This window comes from Echinops telfairi, unplaced genomic scaffold (assembly GCF_000313985.2).
Source record: "Echinops telfairi isolate 266 unplaced genomic scaffold, ASM31398v2 ScPeMD7_2010;HRSCAF=2546, whole genome shotgun sequence".
Lineage (NCBI taxonomy): Eukaryota > Metazoa > Chordata > Mammalia > Afrosoricida > Tenrecidae > Echinops > Echinops telfairi.
This window is the reverse complement of record NW_022105908.1, coordinates 8,395,328-8,400,483: the sequence shown is the minus strand read 5'-3', so window position 1 is coordinate 8,400,483 and position 5,156 is coordinate 8,395,328.

Sequence of the window (5,156 nt, the reverse complement as noted above, 5' to 3'; positions counted from 1 at the left end):
ATAGTCTTTGTGACTACGTTATGCCAATTGATCTTAGTGTCCCACAGAAGCAGTGACTATTTCCTTCAGGATGTTTAGTTATGGCAAAGGAGGTTTTGGAACTTCACTCCCTATAAAAAACAAAAAGCCAAACTGCCATCAAGTCAATGCTGACTCATAGCAACCCGCTGTGAATTTCCGAGACTGTAACTATTTACAGGAGCAGAAAGCTGTCTTTCTCCCGTGGATCTACTAGTGGTTTTGAGCTGCTGACCATGGGGATTGCAACCCAACGCGGAGCCACTATGCCACCAGGGCTCCTTTTACTCCCTATATAGTTTACTATATAGAGCATACAGTAGACATATTTGCAACATAAGTAAATCACTCACTGCCACCGAGTCCATTCCAATCATAATGACCTTAGAGGACACTTTGAATTTCTACAACTTTACATTTTTACGGGATCCAACAATTTTATTTTTCTCCCTTCGGCTGGCAGGTGGTGCAGAGCCCTCCACGCCATCAGGTTCCTTGCATAGGATGTGTACATGTAGAAGCATGCTCTGGCAGGCCTTTGCATATTTGTGGATAGAGTGCCATTCTCCTGCCCACATCTCTTCAGCCTGTGTTACCTGTCTAGATAATTACTGTTGTTGTTGGACTGTGTGTGACACTTGCTTCTGTCGCCTTTAACTCTTGTATATCTCTCACACTTCCTTGCTGACCCCTCACCCAAGGGAAGAAGCATCCACGGCCAGTTAGTGACTTGCCCTTCATTTCCTTCCCACCCTTCATAGACTTCACAGACGGTTTCTTTTCCTGTGACTACCTCCTCTGGACTTCTTCCAGTGGTGGTCTTCTGACAGTGGTGGTCCCTCTACACGAGTTGTCCTTGTCTGATTGACTCATTGCACTCTCACTAAAGCTATCGGATGCAATAAAAGTGTTTGCTTCTGGCTTTGTTTTGTTTTTTCCTGTTTGGAATGTCCTCCAGGTTTATCCATGTTGCGAAATACTCCACTGTGTGTATATACCACACCTTGTTCAGTCATTCACCATAGGTGGGCATGGAAGCTGCTCCCATCTCTTGGCTTTTGTGCAGCATGCTGGGTTAAACATGGTGTGCACGTCAGGCTCTGTTGCTCTAGGACATTCTGTGTACCAAGTAGGAAGATTGCTGGGTCAGATTCTATTTCTCTTTCCGCCCTTTTGAAGAAGTGTCCTGAACCATATCACAAGCCCACCAGGAGTGTCTGCGGTCCAGTTTCTCCACACCCTTGACAGCATTTGTTTTCTGGTTTGCTTTGCTTTCAGCGTTCATCAGGGGAGACCACATCTCCTTGTTTTGATTTGCATCTCTCCGGAGGATCACTGATGATAGTGTTTGCTGCGGCCATAGTGGCTCCTTTGGTAAATTGCCTATTCATGTCCTCTGCCCATTTGGGGGGTTGTCTTTCTTTTGTTACAATATTGAATTTTTAAATTTTAGAGGGTAGTCCCTTGTCCGCTATGCCATTGCCAAGCATTTTGACCCAGTGTGAAGATTTTGTTCTTACTTTTTCAGGGAAATTTTTTGATAGGCATGTGTCTAATTTTGATAAAGTTCATCTCATTCTTCTTCTGCTGTGTGTATTTGTAGAAATGTCTAGTAGTATTAGTTCCCTTAAATTGGTTCCTATTCTTTTTTACTTTTTCACTCTTTATGGTTTTAAGTTGTACATTGAGGTCTTTAATCCACCCTCTGCCTGTTTCTAACACCGTGTGAGAACTGGGCCTTGATTCATTTTTCTACACAAGGCTATTCAGTTTTGCCAGTACTATTTAATGAGTTTTGGATATTTCAGTACTTTTGTTTAATAAAGGAAGTATCTAATCATTTTGTAGCAATACTTTATTATTTACCTGGTATAGCCCATTCCCAATCAGTCACACGGTGGGGCTTTCCCCACCAGACCAAATTAAACTAATCAATTACCCCTGAGATATTCATCAAGTCAGTTCTTGTTAATTACCAGGCCAGGCAAAAGTATCCAATGTTCACATTTAGAGCTTGCCCAGGAAATACCAATCAAACTAGGGGAATTTGCTGGGTAAAACTAACAAACCCTCCGTGATAGAAAACCAGCTAGCAGACCCCTTCTCCCACCACACACACACCTACCATCACTTAGCTTTTCCAGAAGCGAAGGCAACCGTAAGAGCAGCTCAGGGTTTGGATAAGCAATCACCTGGGCTATTTTTCCAAAGAACCAAGGCAAGCCCCCCCTCAAAGACCTCCCCACAGCATACCTGGTGATCTGCTTCCATAGCGATTACAGCCAAGACAACGACTGCTCTGCGAACAGCGGCCTCTGTCATGAGACAACAGCTGCCATTACCGAACATTTTGTGCAAAAATGTAAAAGAATAATCCTGATCAAAAAGAGAAGGAAGCGGAACAGAATGTCAAATCCAGAAATAATTTTCGTTTAAGGTTTAAACCAAAAAATATGCCCTGAATAAAACAAAGCAATAGTAAAGAGATCAAGTGTTATATTTTTAAAAAAAAACAAAAAATAAGCAATAGTTTGGGTTAACTACTAAAAAACGTCTGCCAGGAGCATTATGCTCTTACAAGACCTCTCACTCCCTGTCACCAAGCCATCTCTGACTCATCGTGACCCTCCAGGAGTGGAACTGCCCCTGTGGGTTTCTGAGACTAACTATGCAGAAGCAGACAGCCGTGTTTCTCCCTTGGTGGTTTCGAATTGCTGATCCCACAGTTGGCAGCCCAGTGCGGAACCACCACGCCACCTGGGCTCCTTTAGAAGCCCTATCTGTATGGAATCACGTTGACAACTCAAACGATCAAATAGGAGCCTTGGGGGACAGTGGGTTTCTCTTAATGAGCGAATAACCACAGAAACGGAAGGATGGCTGTACAACCTGGTCATTAAATTGTGCATCTAGAAACTGTTGGTTGGCATAGACTGTGCTGTCTACATGATCAACAACTGAATTCTATCAAACACAGAAAGAAAACCTTTAGGTAGTCCCCTCTGTCACATGGGGTTGCTATGTGTCAAATTGACTCAAAGGCACTTAGCAACCAGGACAATGTATCCAGTACATCTAGAATAGTGCCTTGCCCACAGGACGTGGGCAGTAAATATTTGTTGATAGAATTACTGCGTTAAATCAAGCTTGCAAATTGTGTTTAACGCATCTCTAACTTTACTATTTTTTCTCTCTGACTTACAGTATGAGTGAGTCACTTCAATGGCAGGTTTTTTGTTTGCTTGTCTTTAAGTCTTTGGCTTATCATTAATTGCAAGAGGTACTTTGGCTTATCAATAATTGCAGGAGTCCCATTTAACATGTATATATGCAGAAGTATATATTTGTGTGTGTGTGTGTGTGTGTGTGTGTAGTCCCTGGTGCTTGTGATGAAGTGAAATCATAAATTTCATAATATGGCTCTTCTATACATGTCTCTGTACTGCCCACCAAATGTTTGGGTGGGTGTATGAAAACAGGGTGTGTGAAACACTAACAGAAAGGATTGGTCAGCTATGGGTGCCAATCTCATGGCTGTAGGAGAGCTATCTCAGAAGCAGGAAGAGAAAAAATCCCGGGACCATCTAAGAAGAGCCACTGACAGAGGACATTTGAGATCTCTGCCTAAAGGAGCAGAAACCGTCACCAGAGGCCACAGTGTGGAGACCAGAGGACAGAGCAAAGGAGCCACCCCAAGCTAGAGCAGAGGGGTTGTGCTGCTAAGAGCTGAGACCGTGAGAGAGTGAGGTGAGCAGCCGGTGAGCTTCTTGGCCCACAGAGGCAGAGGCCAAGGGCTGAGATATTGAAGACCAAAAAGAGATGTGGCTGCTGGCTGAGGAGAGGTTGCTGTGCACCAATGACTGACTATATCCTTCATGGTTTCCAAGCCTGGTTTGTGGTAACCTATGAACTTCATAAACCTTTGAGTCATTAGGATTGTCTGTGAGGTCGGTGTGGCCACGACAGCCGAGTATCAAACCTAGCAGAGAGGTAGTGTTCTGGGAGGAATGGTTGGAGGCCTATCTAACCACTCCCTATGGCAGTCAGCCTAGAGTGGGTGAAGAGTTGGATTCATTCTCCCTTGTACAGCCAAAGGAGTCAGGCGTGACCTCTGCGTCATTTTAGCATTGCTACAAAAGGAGCACTAGTGGCACTGTGGGATAAATATTGGACTATTCAAATTGTAAGGTCTGTGGTTCAAACCCACTGGCCACTTCATGAGAGAAAGATGAGGCTATCTGCCCCCGTAAAGATTTAGTCTCACAAACCCTCTAGTGTAGCGGTTCTCAACCTGTGGGTCGTGACCCCTTTGGGGGCCACCCAGTTCATAACAGTTGCAAAAGTAGCAATGAAAATAATTTTATGGTTGGGGGGGTTACTATATTAAAGGATCACGGCATTAGGAAGGTTGGGAACCACCTCTATAGCAGGTTGTTGTGGGAATCAACTCAGTGAAAGTGGGTTTAGTTTTGGGTGCTACAAAGAGTTAATATGCTTGGCTATATTTGAGCCAACTGGAGGTCTGTGTTGGCTCACAAGGACCCAGAAGAAAGGCCTGGCAGTCTACTCCCATAAAAGCAGCCACGGAAAACCTATGGGCACAGTTCTGCTCCGACACACGGAGCCACTATGAGTTAGAATCAGCTCAGTGACAGTGGGGTAAATGCTCGTCATGCATTGCAGTGTGTTCTCCAAGAATATGTGTAATCATCGATGGGCTCTGATGCTCAGTGGTTTGCCAGTTTATGTAATCCTGTAATTTGATACTTAGGTAATGATGTACTCACCCAGGAGGTACTCAGATGAGATGAGCCAATCATTTGTAAAGGGATTAGGGTGGGATCCAACACCCTTATTTGAGTCACATCCCTGGTCCAGGGAGTTTTCCTAGGGCATTATCTGTATCACCTTTTATCTTAAAAGAGATAAAAGGAGACAGAAGCAAGCAGAGGAGAGACCTAATTACTACACGAAAGAAGAGCTGAGGGTGGAATGTATCCTTTGCATACAGGAGCCCTGCTCTGAGAACCTCCTGAGACCCAGAGGAAGTTTGATGCCAAGACACATGGAGATCTCCAAGGACTGCTAAGCCCATAGATGTTGAAAGGATTAAGGGACATCCCCCCCAGAACCATAGA